The sequence below is a fragment of the Hibiscus syriacus genome, unplaced genomic scaffold (assembly GCF_006381635.1).
Source record: "Hibiscus syriacus cultivar Baekdansim isolate YM2019G1 unplaced genomic scaffold, ASM638163v2 tig00110551_pilon, whole genome shotgun sequence".
Classification (NCBI taxonomy): Eukaryota; Viridiplantae; Streptophyta; class Magnoliopsida; order Malvales; family Malvaceae; genus Hibiscus; species Hibiscus syriacus.
This window is the reverse complement of record NW_024062778.1, coordinates 2029767-2045027: the sequence shown is the minus strand read 5'-3', so window position 1 is coordinate 2045027 and position 15261 is coordinate 2029767. Positions and strand designations below refer to the sequence as shown.

The 15261-nt window shown below is 35.2% G+C and overlaps 1 pseudogene; it reads left to right on the top strand.

Annotated features, from left to right (window-relative positions):
* Window positions 1-9232: 9232 nt before the first annotated feature.
* On the top strand, window positions 9233-14683 carry LOC120131299 (annotated as a pseudogene).
* Window positions 14684-15261: the final 578 nt, after the last annotated feature.

Below are 15261 nucleotides of genomic sequence, written 5' to 3'. Positions count from 1 at the left end.
TAAAAACGTGGTTTGAGGAGTCGCCAACAATATTTGATTAGGGTGTGATTGGGTACCCAAAAACGTATTTGCCATTTTAATAAAATATTAATTTTAATTAAAACGACAAACTTGCGGTCTGCATTACCAAAATTTGAGTCTGGGGGTCAATTACGTGTGGGGAAGGATTAGCACACCCACAACGCCCTAAATCGATATCTAGTCGATTAATTAATTGTCTTTGCAATAAAATTGACAAGTTCGAGTCTATTTTAATTTAAGATCCCCTAAAATAATGTTCTTTGAATTATTTGATGAAACATAGTAATATTGAATTATTTCCTATCGAGAACAACATATCTCTCATACCTTGAAGCAATCGATTCTTACTCCAATCGAAATAAAGAAATATTAAAATTCCATTCTAAATTTCACTATCAATTTCAAAATAATAACACCCAAAATAATTTTAAGAGTAAAAACAATAATATCTAATTATTTCCAATCGAGAATAAATGACCTTTTGTGCATTAAAACAATCATTTATTACCCCAATTGAAATAAAGGGATATTATTATTTTGCCTTAAAATTACATAGCGATTTGAATGAAAACGATAATATCTAATGATTTCCAATCGAGAATAAATGATATCTCATACCTTAAAGCAATTATTTATTACTCGGACCAAAATGAAAAGATATTACTATACTCAACGTCGACTCGAATGTTATTGTTTTGAAAATCTATCGGAAAACACATGCAAAAATAAAACAAATAAAAAACGTATCAAACAAGTAATTAATTATTTACTTTACCGATATTTAATGAGAAGAATGATGTTCAATTATTTAAATATCTCGAGACGAAACCTTAGATTCGATCTAACAGTCTTTTCTCGATGAATTTAATTAAGAGAACATGATCTTTTTCCAAATCCCCGAATTGTAAAATGAATCCAATTTAATTCGTGTCACTAAATGGGATAAACTTTCATTTTCAAATTATCGAAAATAACTTTCTTATGCGTTAAGACAGTCACTTTACGATAATATTAAAATGACCGAATATTACCCTTAGTCGATTTATTTCGAATCGAGTCAAGGGATGCTTATGAGCTATCATACAAAACTAATTAGGACTAAAATGAACTAATATGCAAACAACATGCAACAATTAAAATAAAAATAAAAGTAGGACTAAAACATAAATAATCAAACTATCATGCCAAAATTAGAACAAAATAAAAGTATACAAAGGACTAAAATGAACATTTACAATTTTAAGTGCTAAAATAAAAATAAATAAAACATGGGGCTAAATTAAAATAAATTAAAATTGCATGGTCGAATTAAAAAAATAAAAAATATATATATTTGAGGTTCAAATTACAAACATGCAAAAACATAAGGGAATATTTCATAAATATTCCAAATTTTTATCCTAAAATACATTTTCGCATAAAAAAGGGGTAAAATTACAATATCGATCCCTAAATATATTAAAAAAGTAAATAATCACTACATGATTGAAATACAAAAAACGCTAAACATGCAAGGACTAAACCGAAAATAACCCTAAAAATAAATATCATGCATATAAATGGGTAAATCACAAAAACAATCCCTATAGAGATTAACATACAAAAATGTGCTAAAAGTCAATGGACTAAACTGCGATTAAACCAAATATTTTAAGGCATAAACATAAATGAGCAAATTATGAAAATAACCTCTACATATGACCATTCTGTAAAAAGGTGCTAAACATAAGGGGACTAATGTGCAATTTCCCCTAAAATTTCCTCTATATTTACTACTTTAGTTTTTTTTTTTCATTTTAAATCAAACTTTAAAAAATGTGAGAGCTCTCTCTTCTCTCTCATTTTCCTTCTATCGGTCCCTCACCGGCCGCCTTACCCCGCATCTGGTCGCCATTCCGTCCACCACAAATGGTGGCCGGAGCTCCTAAATTCACCCAAAATGACTCATAAGCCTAGATCTGCTACCCTAGGCACCAAACTAAACCTAAAACTACCCTAAATACCCCAAAACGAGCCCCCAACCCTTAAACTTCTCACTCACTCCAGCAACCTCTGATAAGGACGAACCAACCCTGTTCGACTCCCTCCCCTCTTAGGTAAACTACTCGAACTCCTCTCCCTGGTTTTTATTTACATGCAAAGCTCGAAAAAAAAAAGGATTTATATTTTATTTTATTTGAAACTGAGAAAAATAAAGAACACCCAAAATACTTTGAAATATTTTGATTTTATTGCTTTGTTTTTTCTGCAAAATTGAAAGGGGAACCCACCTTTTTATATTTTTGATTTAGGGTTTATGTAACCCGAATTTACATGTTTGTTTTTCTTCCTTTTTTGTTATCAAATGATTACAAAATAGAGGTTTTTGCGTGTGGACTTCGGTTTATGGTTGCTTGTTGAAATGTTTTGAGTTTTCTGACACTTGCAGGGCCTCGGATTGGCTGTAGCAGCGGTGGCCAAGGAGTGGGTGAATCGGGTGGTGGCAGATCTGTTGTGGTTGGTGAGCGACGGCAGCTGTAGAAGGATTACGGTAAAACCCTAACTGTTAGTCGATCTGGACCATTGGATCGATCCAGACCCAATGATTGAGGGTTGGTGGCGCTGCTGGAGATGAGATGAAGAAACCCTAACAGGTTTGGGCCCCAAACGAGTCTCGGATCGGGTTGAATCGGGGTTGGGCTGCCTTTGGGCTTGAACCGGCCTGGGTGACTGCTTGTATTTGGATCTTATTTGTAACTTAGGGCCCCAATTGGGTTGTAATATGGTCTGCCAAAAAATAAAATATAATAATAATAATAATAATAGTAATAGTAATAGTAATAATAATAATAGTTGTAGTAGTAGTAGTAGTAATAATAATAATAATAATAATAGTAGGACGAAAAACGAGTGTCAACAGAGAAGACTCTCATCTGCATAGAAAAGATGGGTGATCCATGGCCCCGTAAGCTAGCTCGGACTCTTTTAATAGTACCCTCTATTTGCTCGGCAATAAGAGTTGCCGAGAGCCCCTGTGCACAAAAAAAAAAAAACAAATAAGGGGAAAGTGGGTCTCATTGTCGAAGGCCTCGTTTCTCTTGGCCATTGATGCGCACACAATGTGACTGTAATGATGCATTTCATGATGAGACCAATAAACCTTGAGTCGAACCCCATCTGAGGCATCACCCTTTCCACAAAGTTCCATTTCACGCGATCGTACGCTTTCTCCATGTCGAGCTTGAATCCCACCCCTTTGTTTGTACCATTCTGAGAGCTCTTAAGGTAATAGATTAGCTCATGAGCTACAAGAAAATTGTCAGAAATATGTCAACCCGGCAAAAAAGCACAATGATTAGTAAAAATACAATTAGGCATGATAAATTTTAACCCGTTCACAATGCATTTTGACATGATCTTATAAATGATCGAAGACTAATCGGTCGAAAGTTCTTCGTTGTTGGAGGGTTACCAATTTTAGGAATAAGAATAATTACTGTTTGGTTAACAATCTCAAAATCGATATAACCATTCAAAAGATTAAGACATAAAGAAACAACGTCACAGCCCACAACATCCAAAAAGAAATCAACATGGGTACTCGTTGTGCATGAAAAAATTTGGAATTTCTATCTCCATTTAAGCCACGCAACCCAGGATCTTTGCATCCAGAAGACTTCGTCCTTGTCCACCAAATCTTTCAACTCACGCCTTGGTTCCTCAAGCTGCAGAATCGTGAAATTAGAGATTGGGGAGGTTTCAAGTTTTGTAATGCGTTCCTTGAACCAAGTTTCTCTTTTCTTTGCACCACTTCAATGATTTATTTTCCACCCGTTCAGAGAAATTTTGATCGCCTTAATTTCGTCAAGCACTGACCCATTCGTATGAGACCACTCGTTTCAGACAATCTCTTCACATTTATCCTTTTTTGCCCAATAACTATCAAACCAAAAATAGTCGTGTTGTTAACCAATATTTGTGCTCCTATCTTCTTGAAGGCAAATGAAAAGACCGACATGATCTGAAGTGAGAGAAGTATTAGAAGTGACCGCAAAGTCAGGAAAAAGGTTAATCCAGTTTGTGGTCGCAACAAACCTGTCCAGGTGAGTTGAAGCATGCCTTCCATGCCACCACATGAACCATCCTTTGCGAGGCTTGATGTCCCAGAGATCAAAATCCATGAGGGCTTCCCTGAAATTTGTTCTCCCTCCTTGCTTTTCATTCAGGTGAAGTATCTCGTTGAAATCCCCTCCAACCAGCCAATGCGAGTTGGAGGTTCGACCAAGTCTTCTTAATAGTTGCCAACTTTCCACCTTTCTATGTATTTCATAACGTCCATAGAAGCTAGTGAACCGAAACTGGAATTGTTTCCATTGGATCTTTGTATCGATGTGCATATTAGAGAAACCAAGAAGGGTAACTTGGACCTCCTATTTCCAAAGAAGCAGTAGCCCGATGCTCGTCTCATTTCTTTCAACCGCAAAACATCCTTGCATCCCTAATCTCAGACGGACTTTCTCTTTTTATTTTTTTTTGCAAACGAGCCTCACTAAGAAAAACAAACAGCGGTCCTTTTTAGATACGAATATCTTAAGCTCTCGAATTGTCGTTGGTTCCCATGCCCTCGATAATTCCAACAAAAGGCTATCATGGATCTCGGCAGGGCTGCTCTGCAGCCTCCACCATTAAATCATTATTGTTTTCTGGCTCATTCGGATCAACAATTGTGTTCTCTCCCTCTAAAATCGTCCATGTCTTCGATTTTTCGGTAAGATGTTGTTAACCGCTTCTGACTTTCCTTGTACTGTACGTTTAGCATTTCTTGTATTACTTCCTTGCCTATCCTCATTCTTATGCATGTTTCTGCCAGGAGAGGCGAGATCAACCTTTGGCTCAAGGCCCGGCTTATCCACTTGATCACAACTAGGGATTTTTGAAGTATTTAACCGGTACGGGTGAGGTGTCGAGGATCTAGAACTTTGTAATGTAGTTTTGTCCAACGTATCCTTCTCTTCCGTATCTTGATAAACCAACCAGTACCCATGCTAATCCCATGGACTCGGGGGGTTCAACAGAATAGCTCTGCAGTGGTAGGTTGATCTAGGCGTAAAGGTTGAACTATATAGGCTAGCGTCGTTCGAGGTCTCTTCTTTTTCCAAAACAATTCCTCGAAATAGACCAGACATTTGCCCATAGAGAGTTTTCACCTTACCATAATCATTAATAATTTGCTTTGAACTTGAGACTGGTAAAAAAGTTGGTTGCAGCTTTGATTTGCTTTTTTACCCACTCGAAAACCCGATTGTAAGAATCATTGGATAACATGGTAGCACCCTTGATTTGACTTGAAAAAGGAAAAATGTTTCTGTTAGTAGTACATTTTATTTAACTTGAAAGAGGGAAAAAGTTTCTGTGGTACGTGACATCCTTCTTACTTCTTCCAAATGTGGCAACCTTTCTTTTTTTGTAAGGCTCATTTGAGATAGCTCTGGCAGTGAAAGTACAGCTGTTACTTTTGCTTTCTGCTCCGTTGAGAATTGTCTATGAGTAGGGAGTTTCCGGCCGTCTAAGATAGTTAACCACCCTGACCTTCCTTGCCGACCACCCTGACTTCACAATTTTTTGAACTTTTCGACTTCCATTTGGTAACAAAAGGTATTTCCCTTTCGATACAACAAGACCGTTCTTCCTCTTCATGCTTTTGTTTCGAACAATATGTTGTTTCCTCCTTTTCTTGTTGTGCCAACTTCTTTGTCCTCCCTCAACCCGTCTTCCTTGATGTGAACCAAAGAAGAGAACCTGTAAGTAAGGAAAGAGCCATGCATCAGGCCAGAGTTGAAAAATCTTACCATGTTTGGGTTTCCAAGCAAGGGTCCGAGAAGAAGGTGACGTTATACGGACTTCCCTATTGGACCAGAAGCAAAAAGCAAGGTTGTCATATTTGGGTAGAGCAGATTAGTGGAGGATGAATAACAGCTTTCCATCATAATAGAGAAACCAAAAGAGGTTTTTGGGAGGTCTATAACTGCCGGAAAATAAGAACAAAAATCATATAGTAACTGTGAAACCAAGTCAATACGATGAATACACCTAGAGGCAAACTGGGTTGACCTAAGAGGTGTTTTGGTTCAAGGATTGTGGGATTTCCATGAGATGAGAATCCTAAATTCCCAAGTTTGGTTGGCCGGGAATCTCATTCCCGGTAATATTTTATTACCAATAGTAGATTTTTTGGGATATATTACCGGGAATGTCATTACCTCCATTCTCTTAGGTATTGTAACATTACCTGCGTTTTGGATTAAAATGCTTAAATTTTTATTTTTTTTTCTTCAAAAATATCATTCTTCTGTTATTGAATAATAAAAATTTTATGAAGGTTAAATTACAAATTTATCTTTAAATTATTTTAGATTTACAAAAAAAATCTATAATTAAAATTTTATATGAAGTTTAGGGGTTAAAAAAATTTACCCTTTCATTAAACCTTTTTTATATTTTTAATTTTATAAAAAAAATTATATAAATATTATGAATTTAATTTTTTAAAGAAAATATATAAATATTTTACAATTTGTAATATTATACAAATATATAATAAGGACAATTTGGTTAAATATGCATTCCAATAATCTTTTATTCCTTTAACCAAACACGGTAATCTTACATTCCTAATAAATCAACCAAACATAAAATACAACATTCCTAGTAATCCTATTCCCTGGTAATCTTTTATTTCCACTGGTAATCTTATATTCCGTGAACCAAACACCTAAGTGTGTGATGGGGGAATTGTTGTATGGAACTTTGACCGGAAAAGAAGATGAACTTGTATAACCGTGGATGATCTTGCAAATGAACCGTTTTTTGGGAAGACCATTGAGAAACTATGAACCAAAATCAAGAGAGATGGGAGAGGATTTTTTTCTCACTACAATCCATCAAGGGTTTTAAAAAATGGTCCGTGATCGCAATTTCGATTGTAATATAGCGGTTTCGCCATCGTCTGAGTTATCCGTGACGTCCGTAATAACGTCCGCGACAACCGCAATAGCGCCCGCGATGGCCACAATCACGGTAAATCTGAAATAACCGAAAACGTGACCGCGATCGCGATTTAAAACCCTGAATTCATCTTGATATTGTTTAATTTTGGGCATTTTTATTAGAGTCAATCTTCAAGCTATGATTTTTAAATTACTCTTTAAACTTTAAATGATATAATTCTATCCTTAAATTATGACTATCATTTTAAATTTATCCTCAAATTTTTAAACATTTTAATGGTCATTTTATTGAAATATCAATTTGACACGTAATAATTACGTGTCAAGCACTCTTTTTTTCTTCTAATTTTATCAATTTAGCACCCTTTTTGACAAGGCGCGGATCACCAGCTACGTCTTCGCGAGATTTTGTCTGAGTTAGCGCCACATAAGCAAAGACGCGGATCGTTATCCGTGCCTTAGCTAAATTCTGACATATTCTAACAAGGCACGAATCATCATCCGCACCTTAGCTTAAAAAATTTAAAAAATAAAACTATAGGGACTAACATTATAATTTAATATATATTAGTTCCAAGAGTTTAAGAGCTTAATGGGGTTAGCTTATATAGATATATTAGAGTGTTTAGGTTATGTTTCTTGACAATGTGAGATAAAAGTTAAAAGATGTATTTATTGAAGATGTGTTTATGTTATGTTTCCCTAAATTGCCTTCAATCGTTTTCGTTACATTTTTATTTCAATTATATACATATAAATATAATAAGAAGTTGATAAATTATTATTTGTTCAATTTTTAAGTTACCTTAACCAAAAAATAAAAGTTATACTAATCACATTCCATATTAATAAAATCGTTATATCATGTTATATTGGTTTGGATGATATTTCATCTACAGTTTATGTCAAATTACTTTTTTTTATTATACATAGGGTCAATTTAAAAAATAATCCCTTTTGATTAACATATGATATCACCAAATTAAGAAGAGTTAATAATTTAATAACTAAAAATAATAATAAATGACAAAAATTTAATAAATGGATAATATAAATAACTCAAATGTAATATTTTTGAATTTAATGAAAAAATCAAAGTTATTATTAATGTTATTAAAATCGGACCGGATCGGCCGGTTCGACCGGTTGAACCATGAACCGGTGGCCTGTCCGATCCGGTTAACTCCCAAAACCGGATTAGCACAGAACCGGTAAAGAACCGGCTGAAAACCGGAAAAACCGGGGTGAACCGGCTGAAAACCGGCAAAACCAGTTTGAACAGTCGGTTCATTTTTTTTCTTTAAAAAAAATTAAACCAAACAACGTCGTTTCTTCAACGAGCCAAGTCAAATTCGAGTATTGCTGAGCTCGACTCAAACTCGAAAACTTTAAAAGTAAGCTCAACTCGACTCAAAAACTCACAAGCTAAAAATTATCAACTCGAAATATAATATTAAAACTTGAAATCGAAAAGACTCGAACTCAAAAAAAAATTTAGAAGTTTCGATTGAAGCCTAAAATTTGAGCTCAATTGAAGCTAAAATTTGAGCTCAATTAAAGCGAAAGAATAGTTCGCTTTGTGCTCACCAAAAGGCTCTATGATTTTGAATGTCAAATTGCCTCTATTATTTATAGAAGTAAGTTGGGATGCTCTTCTATGTTTCTTAGCCATGTGAGATTGTTTTGTTCTCATATTTTTACTCTTTAAACTTTTGGGATACTCTTCTATGTTTCTTAGCCATGTGGGATTGCTTTTTTTAAAAAAATTAAATTAAATGACATCATTTGTTATGATTTTTTTAAACCCCAATTTTATTTTTTTAATTATAGTTATATAATTATATTTATTATTTAATATATTTTACCTTAAATATTATGTTGTAGTTAATTTAAATCATTTTGTTTCACTTGATTTTATGGTTTTTCATTTATACATGTTATGACTTATAATATTTTTATACATTTTAATATTGTAAACTTAAAAAAGTGTTATATATATATTAATATTGTTTTGAATATTATGTAAAATTAAAAAAAAATATATTATTTTATATAAAATTCGATTCAACCGCGGTTGAACCCGATTGAACCAATAAATCAGTAAATCAGTACCTTCACCGATTCAATGTCCGATCCGATTTTGAAAACATTGGTTATTATAGACAGGTACTTGATATTTTATTTTGAAGCATAAAAAAACCCAACGGTCATCAGAGGCACAAAATTAAAAATCTTCTTCCCAAAATTGACCAAAGCCTCACTCTCCACTGCACAATACATAAAATAAACAAAAACAAACATTCACTTCTCAATCAATGGCTTCTTTACAAGGGTCCTTTCCTGCAATTTCGGCATTACACTCCAGCTTCTCTTCGACGTCTTTCAAGGAGTTCCTTTCATTAGGTTTCCGGTATGTACCGGAGGAGCTCCGGCCACCGGATATCCAGAACGTCTTGTACTGCTATGGTTCAGCAAACAGTTGAGGGCGGAGGTCCGGCTACTTATGCTAAAGAGATGGAACGACTTTCTGCTAAGGAATCCCTTCTGCTTGCTGTGAGTTTCTCTTACTCTCTCTCTATATAGTTTTAATTATTAATAAGCTCTGTAGTTATATAAATTCAGCGGAGACAAAATGGTGGATTTGAAAATTTTGAGTTGCTTTTCAGTTAAGGCCAAATCTTGGATTCTAGAAAAGATATTACCGAGTAATTGGCTAATTGCTTCAATTACTAGCCTAACCCGTCAGTTTAGGTGTTTAGATTCCTAGGAATTGCCTTTTATCTTTCTATTTTTTTTCAGGACCTATAATAATATTAATTCAGAATGAGAAAAGGATTCAGGTATAAATCATTTAGTTTGAGAGTTCCATCAGGTATGTGCATGTATCTTTAATTATGCACCTTAAAGCTTGGCCGGTTCATCTTAACATCGATAAATATTCTTTCAGTTGAAGGATGCCGGGGGTTTTGAGGCTTTGGTCACGGGAAAAACAACAGATATGCAACGAATCGATGTGAACGAAAGGATAACTGGTCTTGAGAGGCTCAATCCATCGCCAAGGCCAACAACGTAGGACTTAATCAAAGAACGAATTTTTGCATGTTCATTTTTTCCATTAGACTTATTTGTTTATATAGCATTCCAGGTCTCCCTTTCTGGAGGGTCTATGGAGCTTTGAGTGGTTTGGATCTGGAAGCCCAGGACTTTTTGCTGCTAGAATCATATTTGAGTGAGTGTCTTTTGAAAGCTTGTGGTCTCCATTTTTTCTAAATGACTGCCAGCTGATCTTATTGGTGTTCCCTTGTTCTTTGCAGGAGATTTCCTTCGACACTGGCAGGATTGTCAAAAATGAATTTGCTTCTCAAGGATGGATATGGAAAGGTTACATCACATGTAAAATTGCTTAACTCGGTAAATATTTCCAATCCTACTTTACTTGCCCTCCTACACAAATAAATGTCATTTGTCATAAAGCATGAGCTTCCGTACGTAATGCTCGCCTTGAGTGTGCTTGTTCAGCTGTCATCTTCCTTCATGTAATCATACATAGCACCTGTGTTACAGGACTCTTCATTTTTTCTAAAGAACCTGTCTTTGAAACTTCTTCCCAACACATATTTGGACATGAGATGACTTCAAATATTTGGAAAAACATAGAACCTTTGAGTGTATCCATGTTGGACACCTACTTGTATTTGATACCCTCAAGTCCAGCTACATAACACAACATATTTTTACTGCTTTCATGCATAAGTCTGATTTGAATCAAATCATATTGGTTTAAATAATTCTAGTAAAACATTGTTTTAGCAAACCTCATTGCCCTGTGGTCTCAGTTCTCTCTCTTTCTGTACAACATCTGCTGTGTGCTCCTAGTTCTTGATCGATCTTAGTGCTAAGCTAAACAAGAAAATGCTTTGATATTTTTATTTTTGCAATGGGAGTGATGTCCACTGTGATTTTCTTCAAAATGATATAACATAGCCATGTGAAAACTATCATTTATTAGTTTGGACAAAAAATTAAATAGAAGTTGGTAAAGATTATGTTTTGCCCCTAGTCTTAACTGGATGGATGTGCATCCTAAACCTTCAGTTATGTCATTATTTGGGGCATGAGATTATGTGATTTGAGACAACACTATTTTCCTCCCATTTGAAAATACTTGTATCAACAAATTTTGCTTGACCTTGTCCACTGTCAAAACTTGTTGGCACTATTAGCATTGGGAGACTACTAATTAAAGACTATTCGAACAACACTGTTTTTTTCTCTTTTACTTCTGTTGACTGGTGATAATTTTGGAATCATGGCCACTGTCTCTTTGTTTCTTGTGATCATCTCAATCTTGGTGCATGGCAAGATTGCTCCATTCGTATTTGTAGACCATGTTCCAAAGAGTGGGAAAAACAAGTATAAGCTTGGACCATCGCTGTACATAATGGAAGAAGCCTTTGCATTGGCTGCCCCATGGAACTATCCATTCTGCCCTATATATCATCAGTAGCTTATATTACCTATAATTCACAATTCTCTGATCTGCTGGATGAATTTTGACCGAAATTATTCTTTGATTAAACTAATTTCTTACAGATAGAGTTAATTAGAATAGGACAGCCACTTTGAGTCCTAGGAAGAGCACTTTTTATCACAAAATTTGAAGTGACCCAAAGTTATCATTGGTGCGATGCAGATAGAAAGCAAATTTATTCTTTCAACCAAGGTGTCTGTGGAGGGACCACTAAGAATGAAAGAAGAATATGTCGAGGGGATATTTGAATCACCAACTATTGTTGAAGAAACAATACCAGAGCAGTTAAAAGGTGCATATAGTCAGGCTCTTACTACTGCCCAGCAACTTACAGTTCCTATTAGGGATGCCATGGCCAATGGACTGCGAGTTCCTCTGAGTAAGCATTCAATGCTTTTGAATTTTCTCTCAGCATGATATAGCTGATAGAAATTTAGTCTGTTAACGTGCATTATTGCCCAGGACCAAGATGAAATGATCACTGAAACGTACTTCAAATCTAATCTAAGCTGACATAATGAGACACAGTATGCTTGTGTATGTTCTTCTGAACAACTATTGAATCCCACAGCAGATCTTCATGGATGTTAGTCATTAATGCCACTTTTGGCACATATGAGATGGCATTCTCATCAATAGTACCATAGATATGCACTTCTAACAAAGGTTGTTAGGAAGATGATTTGGCTCTGTTTCTGCAGCAGCATAAGGTCAGATATGCTGATAATAGAAAGCAAAAACAAGCTTGTACAGTTTTATTGAGGATTATCAAAAAGGAACAATGAATTTAATTGGTTAATTCATACCATTTCATGAATCTGAACAGAAGTTTCTGTGTTTCCAGGTGGGACGTTCCAGAGACTGTTCATGATTTCTTATCTGGATGAAGAGATTCTTGTAAGTTCATATGTATCTTTTCCCCTTTTTCTTTTGATTTTAGAATCATCTATACACTTTTTTTCCTTCACATAGTTTTCTAAATACTTAATCGTTGAAGTTGACAATAATATAAGAAATAATAAGATTGTAACCCTAGACGTTATGGCTAAATCTTGAGAGTTATATGATTCACAGAACAACTTTGGTTTGTGGTGAAAATTCACAAAAGGTTTCTACCTGTAAAACGCATTGAATTTGGTAGCTAAAAGATAGAGCCAAAAACAATGCAAATTCTAATTCAGTGTAGCAAAACGTTATGAGTTACTATGGAAAACATAATTGAATAATCGTTTTAAGATCCAAAATCAAGTTTATCCTTATAAAAACTTCATAATGATTATCATAAATATTATAGAACACGTATTTAGCACCAATGAAGGATGGACACATACCTATGGAAATATGACACTCAACAAATACAACTATACGAGAGCTTTCCTTCGATCATCAATGGTGCTAGTATCCGCTCGGTCAAAGCCTTCAAACGAAATATAACGTAACCATGTTAGTAGTACTCAATCGTGACATAACTTTAAACTAATAAACAGATATTCAATCTCCCTTAATACACTCATATAATCCTCAAATCGAGTTCCAAGTGGTCACCTACGCAAATGTAAAAGTATCGGAGTTAGGAATTAAGGCGTGATCAACTAGCTATTTAATGGAATCGAGTTTAGGGACATGGCTTACCAATCCAAGATGAAAGACAATAATGTCACAATAAAGATTATCGGGCGGTTCAGTGCTTGGACGAACGAGTTCGTGGTTCGGCATGATGTAGGGACCCAAAGATTACACGTCTAGGTGTTCGCAACAGTGGGTTGTCATGCAGTGGTGTTTTGATTGTAAAAGGGGATGCACGGAGAGGCAGAAGGGTGTTGATGGGTGCATGGAAAGGGAAACATGACAGTGGAAAATCGGGATTTTAGGGGGTGAAGGCTGGGATGGATCAGGGGTAGTAGGTGTGCTCGAGTTGTTGTGGGTGGTGCGAATGTGCAGACGAGGGTACGAAGGGGCCCGACTGTGGGGTTGGTGAAGGGTCGGCTGAAGGTAGGTGCAACAGAGGTGTGTAGCCACTAGCAGAGGGAGTGAATCGGGTGCGAGACAGAAGTTGCGCGGTGTGCTGGGCTCGATTATGATGGAAGGCATGCCCACATGCGTAGAGCAGGTTGAGGCAGAGTGCTAGGAAACTGCCGATGAGGTGCAGACAGTGCAAGCGGCGTCACGGTTTGGGGGTTTCCTTAGATTTGAGGAGTTTGGGTGTCTATTCAAAAATCCGAACGGCGAGAAGCATTATTTGGAGAAGACAAACAACATATCTCAAAACAAACCTCATCAGACGACAATCGAAGGAGATCTAAGTATTACCATGTCGAAACTTTAAATGGATTTTCGTCGATTTTAGGTGGATTTTGTGAAAAACCAATCCATATGCTGGTAGTATTACATTGCAATAACTTGCATCAATTTGTTGTTAAACTTCCCATGCTTGTCACCCGAGCTTAAGATCATAGATTGAGAACACTAACTTTGTTGAAAAGTTTTGTGGGTGTAGACACTTACGTTACTTGGACTATATTATCTATAGGATACTGTTTGACACATTCATGTTCAGTTATGGTCTAATTTTCCCCATATTTTGAGTCATATCCCATACACCTCAATGTGATGAATTGACATGTCAAATCATTGTTAAGGTATTTATATGTTTAAATAAATACCTTAACAATTTCAGTGCATTGCTATTTATATTTTAGTTTTTTTTTATTTAACCATGTCGCGTCCTATAAGATCGATCTACAGGGATTGGCTTAAGTGGCTGGCAGAGCGGTCTTTCTCTTGAAAATTTCAAATTCTCGTTTAATTTAGTTTTATTATTATTTTCTATTGATAATTTATTTTTGTTCCTTCTAAAATTTTATAAATTGGTCCTCTAATATAAAATCTTGTATATGTTCACGTTGATTTATCGAGATAGCAATTGGTATATATAAAGCAATCACCATTATTATTTTGAATGGTGGCAGATAATAAGGGACACTGCTGGAATACCTGAAGTTCTTACTAGGTTGGAGGCACCCTCGGCTGGCATGCAAGAAACTAACCCTGAATATGAGAGCTAAGGAGTCTTGGGTACGTGTTTTGGCTTTTTATTTCTGACAATTTTGTTCAAAATGATTCCTTTTTCTCAATGTACATTATAGTGCATCACATTCTTAAATATTTGTAATACTTTCACATCTTATTCAAATTGTGTTTATATAATGTTGTTGTGTTCAGCCCATCCACGAGCCAGGCTGAGTCTTTGTTGGTTCCATTTAACAACTATAGTCAAAGATTCTATCGGTTCGATTTTTGTTCCACCATTTTAGCTTTGGTCTCCATATCTACTTAAATTGAATAATTTTTTTCGAGTTAATTGCATCACATGTTCTCAAAGTATGACTCTCATTTCAAATTAGTCCTTAAACTTTTAAATATTTCAATTTCATTTCTAAACTATGAATACTATTCTAAATTAGTCTTCAAACTTTTGATCATTTCAATTTCATCCCCAAACTATGACATTCATTCTAAATTGGTCCTCACACATTTTGAACATTCCAATTTCAACTCAAACTATACATAAATACTAATCCCATACCTTGTTAATAAAATTGTTAGGCCAATTTATATTATTATATGTTTGAAAAAGAAAAACAAAATTTAGGTTGAACTATAGTTGAAACTAATTACATATTTAGATGAATCTGATGATGGAATTGAATATCCAAAGTTTGG